The sequence below is a fragment of the Oncorhynchus gorbuscha genome, linkage group LG04, assembly GCF_021184085.1.
Source record: "Oncorhynchus gorbuscha isolate QuinsamMale2020 ecotype Even-year linkage group LG04, OgorEven_v1.0, whole genome shotgun sequence".
NCBI lineage: Eukaryota > Metazoa > Chordata > Actinopteri > Salmoniformes > Salmonidae > Oncorhynchus > Oncorhynchus gorbuscha.
The window spans coordinates 14702192-14720903 of NC_060176.1; the positions used below are offsets into that span (position 1 = coordinate 14702192).

The window sequence follows — 18712 nt, forward strand, 5'->3', positions numbered from 1 at the left end:
TTTACCCTCCATAAAGCATTTGTTTTTCTCTATTGTCATTGCCTATTGGATTAAAGTAGCCTACATACACTGCTGGACTGGATCTTTGTGGTGTAGAATATCTGCTTTCAAACATGAAACATGGAGAGTGCCAAGCACTGAAGGTAAAAAGGGGGATTAGCGAGAAGAAAATGCTCATGCTAAAAGTGTAGACTGCAGGTCTAAATAACTCAGCTGATAAATGAGGATATAGCAAGCTGCATTGATTACGTCTCATCACATAGCACGCACTAACCCATAGCCCACCTGGACAGTTTGCCAAATCGGTGGGAGAAAAAAATGCCATAATAAAAAACTAGGATAATATCGCCAAATAAATATGATAAAGACATAAATGACATGAACAGACGCATTGTTAATGTATTATGAAAAGCTACACCGCATCTTTACTGAGCACATCTACCACAGAGCACATTTTAGACTGAGCACCAATAGTATCAAAGTAAAGAACCACAAGGCAAAATCCAGTTTCAATAGATTCCCTCTCTCTCTCCTTCGGTGATAGGCCTATTCTAGCACCCTATTTCATCCGAATTATCTTAATTTAAATCTGCCACACCAAAACCCGAAGGTGGATTGTGCAATACTAGGCCTAGCTCAGTATGTCGTCATCCAATAACATTCATATAGAGTTAATGGGGGGAAATGCATCTAATAAACACAAATAATACTGTTGTAATAACATTGTCATAATGCTTGCTTCTATAAGGTGTTTTTAAGGGCTAAATGGTTTGGGTAAGAGGTGTTTAGCAATTTATGTTACCTAATTTTGCATAAAACACACACACACACACACACACACACACACACACACACACACACACACACACACACACACACACACACACACACACACAGAGAGAGGTATAAACCTGCGTAAAAGTCACCAAACGTACTTAAAGCCCATGCAAACAAATTGTAGCCTACCCGTTGCCCTAAGTTTGGGGTAATCTTTCGATATTTTTCTTATATAGTGTAATAACCAAGCGGTAATATTATCTCAAGTAGCCTATAGCCTAAAAATGAATAGAAAAAAATGCTTTCTCACATAATGGCATACGCGCAAAGTATGCTTAACTCACACGTGCATACTCACTCTTGTACCAGACACACACCCGCTCGCGTGCGCGTGCACACACACGCACACACACACGTCCCCTCTAGCCTGTCTGTGATTGGTCACTCGGCCGTTTGCTGCTGGAGTGACGTCACTGCAGAAGAGAACTGTCAGAGGAAGAAGCATTTATAGAAAAAACTCTATGCTCTCAGGGTAGTGAGAGCAACCGCGGCACGGAGGAGAGCGACAATGGATAAACTAACGGGCCACGGGAGGACCGCGCTTTGATTTATAATCCGTAGAGAGATGCCATCTCTTATGCCATTCACGAGAGACAAGTGAAATAATGGTTAAGGGATAACACAACCTCGGAAATAAACCACCAATTCGACATGGATCGTTCCAAAACAGAGGTTTGAGCATCGACAGCGCCTTTTAGAAACCGTATGCCTCCGCCTGCTTCGAACGGCGAATTTGGGATGAGAAGCAGTTATCGTTTTCTGTACAGACACATGTCCTCTCTTAATAGGTAAATAATCTGATTTAATTTCCTCGGTAAAACCTATTCTATATGCTAGCCATATGCTTCTCATCCTTTACCGGAACCCTTACTGTTGACTTCCACGCGGATACGCAGCCCTCCATTGGATGCCAAAAGAACCAGGACAAATTTCCTCGCATTGAAAAGTAAGGATTCCTTATTCAATAGACGTCGATGTGAGTTTATTTCAGGCTTAATAACATACCGCTAGCTGCAGACACGTATCGTTGTTAATCATATCGCAGCCATCAATTCTGACCATCTAGTATATATATACAGTGTTAAGGAGTTTGAATTGATCTAGTCTACATAAAGTTGTCTAATTATGGGACAAATTAACCTGTGTTTAATCTGATCAACTGTAGCCTAGGCCTATATAGTCGAAAGAGCGGATAGATCTACATCGCCCTGTATAGCTTCTATGACATGTATAGGCCTATTTGTGAAATAAACGCAGTCCTTTTGGTCGTGCAGATACTGCTAGGGGTTTAATTTATATGGTATATTGGTTATATTATTTTCTACATTCATTCAATAAGATAGTCGGTGTGATGAAATTGAGCAGTTTCAAATGTAGCCTATAGCCTGGTAACCTAACTGCTTTGTAGGAATATCCTCATCCATACATTAGGATGTGTAATGTCACCCACACCTTTTCACATACAAAGAAATGTACATAGAATATGCAATTATTTAGGCTATTCCCTAAAATAGCAATACAGTGGTATACATTTCTGTAAATATTTTCATTGTTACATTATATTAATAACAAACAACATTGCGTTGTGTTAAATTATTGATGTGTTAAATCAAAATGATTTGGAAATGGCTTACAAGCACACTATTATTCGTGACTTTTTCAATTAAAAGCTATGACGTCAGACGCACTGATAAAGGGAAACGTGGGTTCATCACGAGGTTAGTCTGTCTTTAAACATGTGCAGAAGGCTCATTATAGATAGACTAGCTACAATACTAAAGCCGGTAAAATAATGATGGTCTACAGGCCTACACGCTTTCATCTTGATTACATGATTTAGCTTGTTTTTTTTACACTCTCTTGTGAGAAATGAATGAATTAGTGAATGAATAGCCTACATGTGTGTTATTGTGGGTCTCCTCTATGATCTTTTGAAATAGATACATTTTTCCAGGAGGGGAAAGACACTAAATTATATCCAGATATAAATAGCCTATAATAATACAAATAATTTCATTATAGTGATCACATAGTGCCATGCAGTCCTTACCATAATAGACACAGGCTATTTTTCTGGAAAAGTCACCAAGCCTATAATATACTGCCTGCAAATACGATGTCAATCGATGCAATTAAATCGCCTGTGATATGTTTTTACATGAATTGATCCTCATTATTGTCATAAGATATGTGGTGGGAGTGGAATGCTAAGTGGTGAAGATGGTGATGTTGTATGGGAGCAGAGCTATAGGTCTATAAATAGAACATTTCAATGTTAGCCAAGTCCTCCACTGGTTGAGAGTCTATTGATCGATTTACTCTAAAGTGATTTAGGATTTAATATGACGATGATTTAAGTTATGCAGAATATAAGGATCTTTCACAAAAGGCGGGAAGCTGGTTGCACGTCCAGGCCAGGCTTGTAGCCCTGTAGGCCTATATGCTAGCTATGTCATCATGCATGGGTCTATATCAGCGAGAGTAGTTAGAGATGGAGACAGATTAAAACCTTTCACAGAGTCTTATTCATCGTCCCCATGGCCTGCACATCAACTAATAATAGGATATATTTCTATTGATGTCTATTGATGTAGGCCTATTTATTATTATTATTATCTTATTTTGGGAAGGGGGCAGGTTTATGGATACCAATTGGTAGTAGCAATATCATTATTAGGCTAGTTATTGCATTAACAAAATGTTTATTTTTCATGTTAGGTGGAACCCATACGATACTCTGGCAGTATGTACGAGAAGGAGTCGGTTGCTATCTTTGGTTATCTAGCTGTATGAGTGTTACTCGGCCGTCATAAAGCTAGCTAACCGAATGTAGGAATGTCCTCCAAACCTGCGAATCGGACAGGAATAAATGGTGTCTAGGAGTAAAGACACAAAATAACATAATTGATATGCAATTACAGGCCAATACCTCATTGCCTTTCCGGTAAGTTATAACAATTTTTCCTAATAATTTATTATAAACATCTGTCGAAACACTTCTGAATTCCTCAAAACCTGATACAACCCGAAATAACTGCTTTTTCTGATTTCATTTAGAGAATATATTCTCAAAATATAAGTAGGGTAATCTTTATAGCATGCCTTTAAATGATAAGTCAACATTTTCCACAAAGGATTCAAAATCATGTTGTGAATTGAAATGTATATTTGTTCCACTTTTGTTTAGTATGCTTAGAGCAAGAATACTCTTTATATATTTATTTATTCCATCACGTAAGGCATCTAGAGTGATTTTGCCGAAAACATATTCTAAAACGAAAAATACTTAATAAAAAGCCTTTATTCCGGTCAGAGGAATAGATAACTTTATCCAGTCATATGAGTGAACTGTAACAATTGATATTCGGGCATGAATATGAATAAAGCTTTGTCGCATCAAAGTATCCGTAGTTGACCAGTATTCCTTATAGTTCTCACTGCATAAATCAGGTTTACGCAGCACACGCAAACACATATTGAATTAAAGTTTAATCAGATGGATTAAGATTTGTGGCACATATTGATATCATTCTTGTCTCAGGTGGAAACGTTTTGATTTTCCAGAATATGGCCGATATTAGCCTTTATGACGTATTTAAGCATACTATAGGCCAACGCCTATGAAAAAGACGGTCCTCATTAAGATGAGCTATGTCAGTCGATATTTCAGTCGATATTAAGTCAAGCGATCCATGTCATTACATAAACGCATACTTTCAGTTGTGTTCTCACAGAGTTGTGTTGTCTAGAAAGAAAGAACACTTAAGATATTCATGGTTTTTCTAGATTTAAATGAATTATACCTCCCATGTGAGTCTCACAATACCTTTACGCATTGTGCGCACACCTAATCGGCACAAATGATTCAAGTGTCTCAATTTGGACTTTCTGCCTGGCCCTTCACGGTGCTATAGCTATCCCTCAAAAGGCAACTTCTATAGCTTCTCTTGGAGAACCAAATCCGGGGATGCATTTTCATTCAACCAACAACTCCTCTCAGAGCCTACAGTGGCGCTCAATGGCTGGAGCGCGCTCCTGGCTAATTGGTTTGATTCAGTAAAGGAGGCTATACGCTGGATTTGTGAAACGTCCGAGCGAGCTTTTCCCACGACTGGCCGGATCTCTCCATTCTAGTGTGTCACCAAACTATTTAGAATTTCCACTGGTCAACCCAGTGACATAGGGCCTACTAGTCGCTACTCTGATAATATCGTCCTTAACCAAAACCGCGTCCTCTTGATGTCTATTGTGAGCTTTACATTATCCAAGTGTAGGCCGATATTCTCCTCAGGTCTTTTAATACTGAGAGTAGGCTAGTTGTTGATGATGGAAATTAACAACAACTATTAACTCACTTGATTTGAACATTTCGTATTCTGATCAACCTCAATTTATGCTTAAAATATCCATCTATTATTATTTATTGTTCCTTCACCTTTATTCACTAACTGCATTCTGATTGTACCTATACTATCCTCAAAACAATAGCCTTGTGTCGACCTCCTCCAACCTGCCTATCTGAATCTCCTCATCAATAACTGTAATGCAGGCTCTGATCCACACAAGTCCCAACAAAGAAGAATGGAGACATTATCTAATTCAACCACACCAATCTCACCACTCTATTCTTCTCTAGGCCTAATCCATATAAACGTGTCCTTTGCCTGTTGTAGAAGAACCCTTGGCATGACTATTCTATTTCCCGACAATGATCAAATGAATTGTTGCTGAATGTTAGTGATGAGAATTCAAGCATATTGTTTTAATGGATACGTTTAGTTTTTTAGTTTTTTCACTATTGTATTGTATTTGGAAATGTCTTTGTTATTGTCAAAGGTTGATCCAGTGCCCTTGTCACTGCAGTGGCTGCCTGAGATACACCCACAAACTCTGCAGTATTAACAGCAAACTGTCTACTAAATGGTAAGTAAGGTATACAGTACATGTGCACATTATATGGTAGAGTAACAGCTAATGGCAGATATAGAGAGGCATGATGAGGGGAGAGAATGTGAGAGAGAGGTTGAAAACAGAACATGAACATGAACCAATGTGGGTGTGAATGACAGGTGCCAGGATGCAGCTCCGTGCCACTTGGCTTCAGGTTTCTCTATGCCTCCATGGGAGCCTTGGTGGAGATGAAGATGTGTAAAAGCTCCAGTATGTTCCTGGTTTGTGCTGGTGGCAGCATGACCCAGATCTGAGCTGGCTCCCTGTAGTCGTCAGGTTCTGACTCTGCTGCCTTCAGCTTTGTACTACAGAAAGGAGGAAAGAGCAGAGGAGGAGTAAAGGAGGAAAAACGCTGAAACTTCAGCATCTGCTTCAGCCACTTCTTTCCTCTGAATCCATTCTGTTTACAAAGAGGCTGTCTGCCTGTTTCATCTCATCTGGGTTTTGTTTTCCGACCCGCCACCCACCCACCACCCACCACCCACGTTCCTCACTGATCTTCAAAAATGCATTCTCCCTGAAGATGGAGGAACTATAGTCTCCATCTCCCACTCCCTCTCTCATTCTCTGCTTTTATAGGCTAATAATATAATAACCTCCTTTATGGATTCTAAATTAATTTGACCTGACACAGTAGAAAGCAGATTGCTATTCTGAGTACATTTTACAGCCTGAAACTATATTTCCTCCTTTTATTCATGAAGGCATAGATTAGAACGCTAAAATAGAAATTAGTATTATGAGTCTCTTTTACATCAATTTAATCATGAATCTTTTTGTGAAATAAATAACTAATGATGAACAAGTACACTCTTTACATTAGACCATCTGTTAAACGGGACAACGCACCACAACAAAGCATTTTGTGCTGGCAAGATGTAGGGTGGCTGGCGGGTAATGTTTTTTTCATCCCGGCATCTAACCACTCTCTGACGAGCTGGCAACCCCTTTAATTAATTAACGATGTTGAGAGCGGCTTGTTCTCTATTGTCTCTAATACACTGACCCCCTCCCACGGTCTGAAACGACAGCAGGCTCACATACACACTAAAGCAACATTGCAGCCACTATGGGTAGCACAAAGCCAGTACAATATATGCCATACAGCCTACTGTACACCATTGCTTGTGTCAAATAACCAGACTGTTTTAATTCTTCACTCTATTAAGATTACTATAAAAAGCTTCACCCAGAGTCTAGTACCTTGTAGTGGTGTGACTGTCGGATACAAAGGAATTACAGTTATTCTGTCCTTTTATTTCCCTAAAGACAGATTATGTGGTAGTTACAATGGCAGTGATAAAAGGGGGTCTGTTTTGTGCTTTATTTCCTCCACAGTGACTGCCAGCCATTCACACCAGGTTTGGATTGAGCAAGGGGAAAGTGGCACAGTCTTCACAAAAAAACAGAAAGCAGGAGGGGAAGAAAAAGGCCAACCCCCTTGTCCTTCTTCCCTTAAATCTCCATCACCGGAAGCCTTTGGTGCCATCTGTGCCCCTGGAGAAAAGGACGGGCGAGATGCCTCCACCCTGTGCCAACGGGGACAAAGGAGCTGCCAGTTAGAGCGGCCCCCCCTAGCAGGCAGCCAGAGGACTCTGTGTTACTGACTGGGGCTGAGCTACGGAAGCCATCTTGATGGAGAGTCTTGCTGCTGCTCCTAAAATGGCTGTGTTGGCATGAGGTAGGGCTGGCAGCACCATTAGTTCTATCAGGCTTTTATCCATCAGTCCCCTCATCAGTAGGCTAGCCTCTGTCAGCTCTCTTATCTTACCCTCTCCAATCTGAACTGGCTAACGAGTGTGGCAGGGCTTTGGAGATATTAGATAAATTAACGCTTGTAGGCTAGAGAAAAAGCAGCCCCATCCATTACTGTTTAGATGTTAACAAGGCATTGCATTAACGAACTGACAATAGCCTTGTATGATTTTTTGATTGTAATGTGCATTCATCACACATTGCAACAGACAATCAGTTTTTTAAACAATACACGTATTTCTATATGAATAAATATTTATCTCTTAACTAATCCTAATTTTGAACGTGTATCTTTCTCTCACACACACACACACGCACATTCACACGGCACACACACACAATCCTTGCACTCTCAGGTTACATAAATCTGGTCATGTGAGATGATGATGATGCCCTTGTGGCTTTCAGCCACAGAGCAGAGCTAGCACACTCTTTAGTCATGACACCTTCAATCAGTCTCAAACCTACAATCAACCCTCACGTCTCAAACCGCTGTTTGTCTCATACATACAACTTACATATGTGTCTCACATCTAAACCCACTGTTTTCTAATACTTAGCCTACAACTTCTCTCACTCATGATACGTCTATTGTGTATGCATTCATGCCTCATACTATAATGTGTCTCCTACCTACATACATCTTCTATGTTTCACGACTATTGTCCATAATATGCACATTCATATGCACCCTGCCACATGTCTTAGAGTGACATTTATTCCTGTATATACTGTCATTTCAAAGATGTGGATGTTGCACATGGAATTACAAAATACAAGGCCTTTTTCATTTTCCATCATTGTACCTCATTGTTTACTTCCACTCTTGGTTACTTTGGCGATTTGATATTAAGCTATAAACTATTCAAAAAGGACAAATGTGCACAGGGGGTTTAGCCCTAATTAGTTCCAGTCATTTCAGATGTTGTCTTTATGTATAACAGAGATGAACTACAATTTATATATCCTTATTATCAGCACTTTTTAAAATGCATTTTCATCTGTCATGAAAAACGTGCGTATTCACAAAATAAGACAACAGCAACTATGGTTGTATCTGTGTGTTTATCATAGAGGGAAACACGATTTACAGTACTGTAGGCCAGGCCTATGTGTCTGTCATGTTGGATGGTGTACTGTACAACATGTTCTGTTTATATTATCATCTGGGTTATGGTGAAGAGTATAATTGGAGTATGATTTTTCATAGCTTTAAATTATCAGTCAATGTAACATGGCAAATGTATTTCTACAGAAAATATTTATATACATTATAGATGTTTCTATAATAGTTTGAGAGGACATAGGTATTGAAGTTGACCTTATAGGCACCTCGACTTGAACTGAAAATATGTCTCTTTGTCACAGTACAGGATGAAATGATTATAATGATCAGAGCAGGTCATTGCTTTCACTGCACATACTGCTGTTGCTATGCAATTTAGAAATTACACGTTGAGACAATTAGCTGGACAATTATGTTAACAAGCTAGGAATATGAATATGGCATGATAAATGGAAAAAAGGTAGGCTACCTAATGTAGGTTGTGGTTGATATAACGTTAGTATAAAACGGAATTTCACAGTCTAATATTAAGACTGCATGGCAATATCAAATGTATTTAATTTCACAATGTACTGAAAATATGTTATATCGAAAATAAATAATCATATTCTTCTGAACAAGAAATGATTCGCATACTCACTGAAGGTAGGACCTTGTCTGCCTATTTAGAAACCGATGTCCAACACAAACCGGATGCAAATCACGACCTTGAGATAGGATCATTTGTTGCAATAGAAAACCCACAAATAAACGCAAATATGTATAAAACGGCTTTACATACGGCCTACTTCATCCATCACTATTAAAGACCACATATTTGTGAGGAAGAAAACACCAAAATATAGCCTGTTACTGAATCATTGGCTTTACAGAGATGACAAATAAAGGAAACAATGATGCAACTGCAGCCGTTAATGAAGAGCACCAGACAAGCTCTGCATATTAACATAATTGCATAGAAACGAGGAGAGAAAGCAGAGCCGCCTTTAAAGGCACAGCAGCACATTAGAGTCGCGCGCTGCAGCCTTGTATGCACGTTATGTTTAGCTGCACGAGACATGCGACAGCAATGTGGAAAATGTGGGATTAATTTTTGCCAAATGTAAAAATATCCAGTTTAACCGAATATCCCCTAAATCCTGAAGTCCCTTTACTGTAACTAATGAAATGTAAAAGCCAGTGTAGATCATCCCTTACAGTAGGGTATATTTTTATGAAACCTTTATGGCAGCCAAACAAAACCACACCAGATACAAAGAGAGAGTGATGTATAATACATACAGCCTAATGCCTCCTATATGGTAAATATAATGTCAATTGTTAAATTATGATGTCATTTCATTACAAAAAACAGGCCTATAGACACCTTCCACCTGACATCATATGGTATATTATGTTTCTATGATATTTTGATTAAGGGATAATACCCCACTAAATCATGTAGGGAAATAGCATTCATTTGGAGAAACATTTATTTGTATTCCAAAAAATGTATTCTTAATTGTTTGCACAAACAAAAATAAAATCACAATGCTCTTTGAGTGATTATACAACTTACATGAATTGGATGAAAGATCTACGCTAGCCTAGCCTACCCATACTTGCATATATTCATCATCATGTACAGTACATGGGATGATAAATGAATAACCACTATGTATTTTAGTACTATCAAAGATTACTGTAGCTTTAACATAACAAAGAAAAAAATGTGCCTTTAATATGATGAAGGAAATCCGCTATGCCTTTAATACAACAAAGGGTAACTGTGCCTTTAATGCCCAAGCAAGCTTTAATTAGACTAGCAGTCTCTCCATAGGGGGGAGGGGCCTCCTCATACCTGATTTGCATATTTTCAAGGCCTCCATCTCAGATGTGTCACTGCGTAGAATACAGGGATGGGCAGACATAAAAAAGCTTAATGGATGAAGCAAAGGACTAGCTCTACACACAATGTGTAAATTAAACCTACGATCAATTGTAGGGAATCTTATAATTAATAGCATTTGATGTAAATATGATGATAAGTGTGTGTGTGTGTGTGTGTGTGTGTGTGTGTGTGTGTGTGTGTGTGTGTGTGTGTGTGTGTGTGTGTGTGTGTGTGTGTGTGTGTGTGTGTGTGTGTGTGTGTGTGTGTGTGTGTGTGTGTGTGTGTGTGTGTGTGTGTGTGTGCGTCCAAGGTAAATGCCTATGACATTGAATATGCTTTGTTAAGTCTATTCCTGTATTCAAATGCTATCACATCTGCCTTGTATTAATTAATTAATCATTTCCACTATGTGGATTAGGTGCCATAGCAACTATTCTACGCAGAGCACAGATGTGAGTAATTTTGCATTCATGTGAGAGAAAGTTCTTACAGTGATCCTTTTCCACCATATATCTGCCATAACATTCTCATTTACTGTATATTCTACTTTCAACACAAGAACACAGTCTGTTCCGTTTCAGACTGACTGTGGGACTAAAATAGACGTATTTTGATCCTGATGCTTCATGTCCCATTTACTCAGAGACCGTGGGCTTGTATTTGGATGATTCTTACTACTAATTGGGGGGTGATATAGAGAATGCTCTGTCTATAATCCTCCTGGTTGACAGGTTTAAAGGTTATGAAATCTGTAAACATGACTGATCTCTTTGTTTTCATTGGGTGGATTGATTTCATATGGCCTAGTTCCCAGTTAATGAAGAAGACTATTGCTGTTACAGTAGTCTACATGCATATCTCCCCATTGTCTTCAACCCTGATTGTTAACGCTGGACACAGGGAATTATTTGGTGGTGATGTGGTGGGAGCCACTGGTACAGTATGTAATCAGTGATTTGTCAGTGAATGCAGTAGCATTGCAATCTAATTCAGCACCTAGGACAGCATCAGTTTAAGGTAGATGTTTTTACTGTAATGACTGGTGATGTTGCATTCTGCATGCACATGTGCCGAGTCAATATACGTTTTAATTAGACATTGGCTGTGTGAACCAAAACACGTTGATTTGAACAACAAGCTCTCACAGTCTCACGTCAGAATTAGACGTTCATCCCATGTTTCTCAAATGTCAAATTTAATTCCAAACGTCAAAATTCAAAGTGTTTAAGGTTAATTTTAGGCATTAACTCCCCAGAATCTTAAGGTTAGGCATTAACTCCGAATGGTTAAGGTAAGGTTTACGGTTTGGGATCGGTTTAAAACAAAAATCTCAAAAACAACTTTCTATCGCTGGATTAGAACATGCAAAGTTAAGCCCATCCGGCATCCCCATCCACAACGCCCTAGCAAACCCAAACCTACTTGATGGTAAAAGCACTCAGTGTTGCCCCTGGTGGCCGGTTTCCACATCATCTCCCGATGTCTTCAGACATGGATGGACGTCTAATATTGACTTGTGTCACGAGTGACCTGGCTGAATTTAAATGTGTTCTATAAGAGCATGGGACAATGCTATCTTTCCGCAATGTGACTAATGCCACATTGTATGGTGCCCATAGACACGGAAGTCTCAAATGCACGCGTGAACAGAAAGACACACACTCACACACACTCACCCACATACACAATAACCATACAGATTCCTGTTAAATATTACTTTTAGCCCCTGGCACAAGGGAGAGCAGAGAGCAACAGTGAGCTGTGATCTCTGAGCCCGGGCTGCAGGGCTGCAGGTCGGTGTAATGCACTGTGTACTGCAGCTGTCTGTCTGTAGCTAGTCTGCCTGTTGGTAAACAGTAGATGGAGTCCACATTATCATTCTGCTCCTGGCTCCCCTCCACAATGACTGCTTTGTGAGGAGAGCTCTTGACGGAGGTCCACCACCCCTCTTTCCCACCATTGTGTGGGTGGGTGCTGCAGGAGACACAGGGGGTAATGGGGTGGGAAAGACGCTCCATACCAGACACTGCCAGATGCCTGCATTAGCGCCAAAACCATGAGAGTGCCCCCTGGAAAAGCAGCCCCTCTCCCCCCGTTTTTCTATGTATTTATGTCTGTGTGTGTTAGTGAATGTGTCTCAGTGTGTGTGTGTGTGTGTGTGTGTGTGTGTGTGTGTGTGTGTGTGTGTGTGTGTGTGTGTGTGTGTGTGTGTGTGTGTGTGTGTGTGTGTGTGTGTGTGTGTGTGTGTGTGTGTGTGTGTGTGTGTGTGTGTGTGTGTTTGCACAAATTATCAAATTAGTTTAAAGCCCTAAATTAGCTGTTTTGAAATTACGCTGCGCTCTTAAAATAATAACTTAAAGGATAGTCAGATGCATGTGTTAAAATCGTAATACATAGTTACCATGTTGGAAAACCTAAACGTATCTTAACTCACTGAGTACGCTGGGGGTTACTGCCCCTCATAAAAGCTTCAACTACCTGGTGTCTATAACAGCCAGCATATTAATGGTTGTTTATGGGAGAACAAGTTTCAATAATTCACAGATGTAATATCTTTACAGAATCATAGGATTTTTAAAAAGCATCATTTGTTAGATTTTCCAATAAGTATGGATTAACAAATTGGCATTGAGTATGTCGTGTTACATTTCAGCTGGGTGGCAGACTGTATTCTTGATTCCCCTTCTACCACAGACAGGCTATTAATTAAACAATCACAATATATTACCCTGTAAAAGGAGGCAGCCAGAGGGAAAATGAGAGAGAAAGGAGGGAGAGAAGTTGTTGTTTTTACCAAGGGGCAGACAACAATATTTCACATCAAAGCATACAGACAATGAAGAACGTAGGTGATAATGTATGCAGGAACTAAGGAATGAGAGGTAAACAAAAGTAATGACAGAGAATGTGAGAGGGATAGCACAGAAGAGCTCACTTAAATATCATGTTTAAAACAGTTGTAATGAGAGAGAAATTATGTTTGAGCTTTAACAGGTTTATCCATTCAGAATGTAAGGTGGTGGGGAGTGTGTCCGTGTTGGGAAAGTGTGTGTGTGCGTGTGCATGTGTGTATTTATGCATAGTATATGTGTGTTTTTATGCACTTATTAATGTTTATCTGTGTGTATGGACAGTCAGTGTGTGTGTTGGGGGAGGGACTGTACTGTCTGCCTCTGTGTGTCTGTCTGTGTTTCCATGTGGCAGAGGCTGCAGCTGGCATATTAATAGACAGGGTGAACAGGGGTCTGGGAGCTGTCTGGAACCACCTTGTATTATCCCACTAAGGAGCTCAATCTGAATCAAATGCAAGATACCGATCATACTTGGGTTATGACTATAAAATGAGTTCTTTCTTTTCAGAGTGTGTTACTGTAGCTCCATTCTGCCATTTCTCATGAGGTCAAGTGGGCTGTTAGAGAATGGGTTAACAATAAGAATAGAATGGCTGTGAATGCTCCTGTTACACCTCCACTGAACTGTGGTTCCCACATCCCACATTGTACTGTGACAGACTGTTGCTGAAGCCTTGTGGATTTTATCAAGATCTCCCTGCTAAACACAACCAATGTATCAAGACATATTTTCACCATGATCCAGGCAGAATTAACAATTGACTGGTGGGTTCAGACAAACACAATTAAATTGCATAGTAATCTTCCATCATATTCAATGTTATAACCTGTCCATAAAAGGGACTAAATCACACACCCTGCTCTGAGCTTTGTCTAAAGATTGTATGTTTTACACTCCCTCTCCTCTCCTCCTGTGAGGATACCTCAGCTGCGATCTCGTCTTAATCTGGGGATAAATGCGATTATCCCACCAAGAGTTGTTCTCAGCTTTGTAACGGCGACAGGGGACCTTTCACTTCTCTTTTCTTCCCACGGCCCAGTAGCCATAAACAGCCTGGACCCCCAGACATGGGCCTGCCTCAGCTTACAGGCATTAGTCTGGAGACTACGTCCATAACAGCCCTAGCTAAAGGCTATGGTGTATTCACCAAATAAGGGCAACCAATTGGTCAACCAAACAAGTTTTAATGACCACTTCAACAGGCATGTTGTATCCATTTATTGTGGGATCATTTAGAAAAGGTTAAGGAAATGTATCACTAGATAGTCTGCACCTCCATTGTACTGCTTATATCTCTCTATCTGCCCATCACTCACACGGCCTGTGAACATTTCAGGCTGTCTGTCAAGTTCAAGTTCACAGCGGTGGGAATGTCTAGACTGATTCACATTCAGTACTTCTTCATCTACTTTTGTCAACTCCCCCTCCCATCCTCTCCCCTCATGGTCATGTCCAAGGCAGGCTGGGGGAGCCCAGTGTTCTGTGGTGTTTCCGTGGCGTTGCTATGACAGAGGGGCTGCAGCGTTGTTATGGTAGCAGGCCTGGCGGGCCCAGCTATGTGCTGGTGAAAGGGACAGCCTGTCAGAAAGTGTGTGAGAAGTCCCTTAGGTCCCCCTTACAGCTGGGCAAAGGCACCCTGTCCCCCCACTCTGGTCCCCTCTTGTCCCCCTCCCGTCCCCCTCCTGTCCCCTAGCACACAGCTCAGAGCCTGGGAACACAGCAACACAGAGAACATTTTATATTCATCATACTCCCCTCTCCCCCTCCCTCCATCACTCACTCCTTACCTCCCTGTCTCCTTCACTCTCCCTCCATCTTTCTCCCATCCTGTCTCTCCTATGCATCCCTCCCTCCCTCTCTGGGACAGTAGAAGCAGGACCCTCTCATCTGTCTGCCTCTTCCTATCCTACTAACTGGGAGCTCATCCAGTCATGTTGGGGCTTTCAAATCGAAATGGACTGGAATGGCACTAAAGACTTTGAGTGAGAACACTGGGGGCTCTGTGTATTTGGACATTTTAAATGAACCTGAGTGTGTGTGTGTGTGTGTTTTGTTGAGGTCTCATTCAGGACTGAAGACGAGTATTGAGTATAAAAGGCTGATGATTTGCATAAGCTGCATGCTGTCTGAGGGTTTGGCGGGGGGGGGGGGCGCAGAGAAAAAAATATATGAGAGAACATAAAAAAGAAAGAGGGAGAGATCCCACATTGTGGAGGCAGAGAAAAAAAGAGGGGGCTTGAATAAGGGAGAGGGTGAAAATTGACAGAGAAAGGGTCTGGCCAAGTCCCCCGGTGGGATTAAATTGTCCAGAAACCTCTCTATATATAATTTGGTGAAATTGGTAATGGTGCGGGTAGACTGCCCCCTGTATATTCAGAACTTGATGAGAGGCTGCTAGATTTGTCTTAGTTGTTAAGTTGATGACAGTTAAGGATGAAGCAATAAACACAGTTATCAGAAAACTTTAATATCCCACATGAATTCACAATGATTCTTGTATTGGTAAAATCTGTCACTTTTCTGCTTCTATCCACTCTGGAATTGCTTTGCACATACTGTCACACAATTGTCCTTATTATTCATAACATTTCTATTGGCGTACTCCAAGTACCGAAACTGGTGTTAATGTGTTTTGAATAACCCAATGTAGAAATAGATGGAAGACTGTATTTATTTTTTAACCAATCATTCACTGACTGACACATTCTCTGCTTCCAAACTAGATTCCATCAAGCGTTAAGCCCAAGATCATTGTCATCACTCCATCTTACTGTAACCTAAAACAATACTGGTCACTGTTTACAGTTAGCCAATCCGCTGTGTTCTGGGTTCCTGTGTTAAGCAATGTGACATGGGTGACTTACATGTTGTTTCTGATCTCTGTGTCTCCAGGTCCTGCAGGTGTTGACAACCTCTAGGGGAAGACTCTTCCATCAGCCCTGAGCCCTGAGCCCTGTGCCCTGAGCCCTGAGCCCTGGGCCCTGGGCCCTGAGCCCAGAGCCCTGAGCCCTGGGCCCTTCCTCATTGGCATCCTCTCCAGTCAAACACTGAGAAATGAGGGCACTGAAGAATCCCCCCTAAAGTTAACAGACAATGCTTGTAGAAATGTACTGTAAGGACAATGTATGGAGATATTTACTGTAAGGACAATGTATGGAGATATTTACTGTAAGGACAATGTATGGAGATATTTACTGTAAGGACAATGTTTGGAGATATTTACTGTAAGGACAATGTATGGAGATATTTACTGTAAGGACAATGTATGGAGATATTTACTGTAAGGACAATGTATGGAGATATTTACTGTAAGGACAATGTTTGGAGATATTTACTGTAAGGACAATGTTTGGAGTAATTTACTGTAAGGACAATGTTTGGAGATATTTACTGTAAGGACAATGTTTGGAGATATTTGAAGACATTGTTTGCAGAAGTTGCGCACAGATTATCTGATGATATATTGCATGGCTGAGAGTGTATAGTTTCAACATAACTTTTAACATTACAGCAGAATGTAAAACAATGTGTGTAGGATGTGAAATCAAAAGGGATGAGATCAACATGTGTTCATACCTTAATTTAAGGACAAATGTGTGTGTGTGGTGCGTGTGTGCGTGCGTGTGTGTGTGGGGGGGGGTTGGTCCCTACTGTACTTTTAGAGTACCCTGGAGTGTACTGGGCTTCAGAGAAGCACTACAGTGCCCTAATGTGTGGGCTGTTTACAAGAGAAGCTCTCTGGATGTCTATCCTCTGTCATGTGCAATTAGTTACTTTATGAATAGAACTGACTACTCTATGCAAATAAATGTGAATGACTCACCCTCTGGCTGTATTGCAAATGTTGTTTGACTGTCACAGTGAAAAGAAAGACATTGTTTGGTGAAGATTCCATCCATTTACTGTATGTCCATCAAATGCTGCATTTTTCCAATTACAAATATTATCTGCATGCGTTCATAGTGATCAGGGAATGTTCTACATGAAATGTGTTGGATACAGTATTGAAACAGTCAGATGAATAGCCGTCTCATTGCCTGATTGTTATTATTATCCTTATTCAGAGAGATAGACAGTTTTGAACATACCTGCAATAAAGAAAGGGACACATACTTGTACACAAACGTCTTACAAAACATGTTGTTGTAATTGAGTTCTGACTTGTCATGACTTCTGTGCTGTTTGAATTGAATGTGTATACAGAATAAATAATACAACAGATGTCTAAAATATTCTAGTGTTTTTTAAAATTGGAAATACAGAAATGATTGATATTGAAGTTTATATGTCTGCATTTAGACAGACAGCCCAATTCAGATTTTTTTTTAGACATCGGATCTTTTCACATCAGATCTTTTTCAGAGATGATCTGATTGGCCAAAAGAATAATAAGTGAAAAACAGATCAGAATTGGGCTGCCTGTCTAAACGCAGCCTAGAGACACAGACTCTGAGAACGACAGTATGTTGTTCTTAAAGACAGTATGTGTATCAGCACCTTGGAAAGCACACGACAATAGAAAGCTGTCGGTAGATTGGTCTGGATCTTCTATTTACCAGATGAGTGTGAATATTATGCCTTATTTTGAAATGTGAATATAGGCCTAAAACCGTTTGGACATAAACAGACCATCCTCATGAAGTGTTCTGAAGTAGCCTAAAATACATTTTAAAAAGTAGCCTACCAAGGATTTTAAGCTCTCAGGTTTGTTGGTCTTTGATCGGTAACTGTTTTCAAATACATTTTTTTGCCTATGCATTTTGAGTGACAGGTGACACGTAATTGCTGAGAAACATTGAACATAACCTAAAATTATTCTGAAAAAACGGAGATAAATAAAATCATGCTAATGGATTGGACGAAATCTAAAGTGCAAAGGCATAATAACATGCAAAGAAAATAGACGTGAATCAAAAAAAGAGAGAAACACTGAAAGTGTAGAAGTTGAGCGAGCCGGTTGAGACACCGTGGTGCAGAATACAGACATGCTCCTGCAGAGGTTTTCCTCCTTGAGCTAACTCCCTCTCGCTCAGAAGGCGTTGTTGTTTTGAACATTTCATTGTTAATTGCTCTTTAAATTCTATAGAGTATCGCCAATCATTCGCCATTTGACTTCAGACTGGATAGCACAGACTCCTCGAGTCAAAACAAGCAACTCGTCGTTCCCCTCAAAGATGCTTCATCGTGAATTGACCGCAGGAAAAAAAAATCTGAAAATCAAATACATTCTACCCAAATTAATAGGCTAGGCCTACATCTGAATTTTAGATTTTTTAAAATCACGAATCATTGCTTTCACAAAGCCTGTGATTAAGGTAAGCAGCGAATTATTTAATTTTATGTTGTGCTTAACCAGTCTGTAAAGCAATGATATTGATCAT

At 40.2% G+C, this 18712-nt stretch overlaps 1 long non-coding RNA gene across 1 annotated transcript; it reads left to right on the plus strand.

Annotated features, from left to right (window-relative positions):
* Window positions 1–1309: 1309 nt before the first annotated feature.
* Window positions 1310–17561, plus strand: LOC124033703. The gene is made up of 5 exons (XR_006838439.1): window positions 1310–1783; window positions 3556–3781; window positions 5674–5760; window positions 7126–7468; window positions 16224–17561. It is a non-coding gene; the product is annotated as an uncharacterized LOC124033703 (long non-coding RNA).
* The last annotated feature ends 1151 nt before the right edge of the window (window positions 17562–18712 follow it).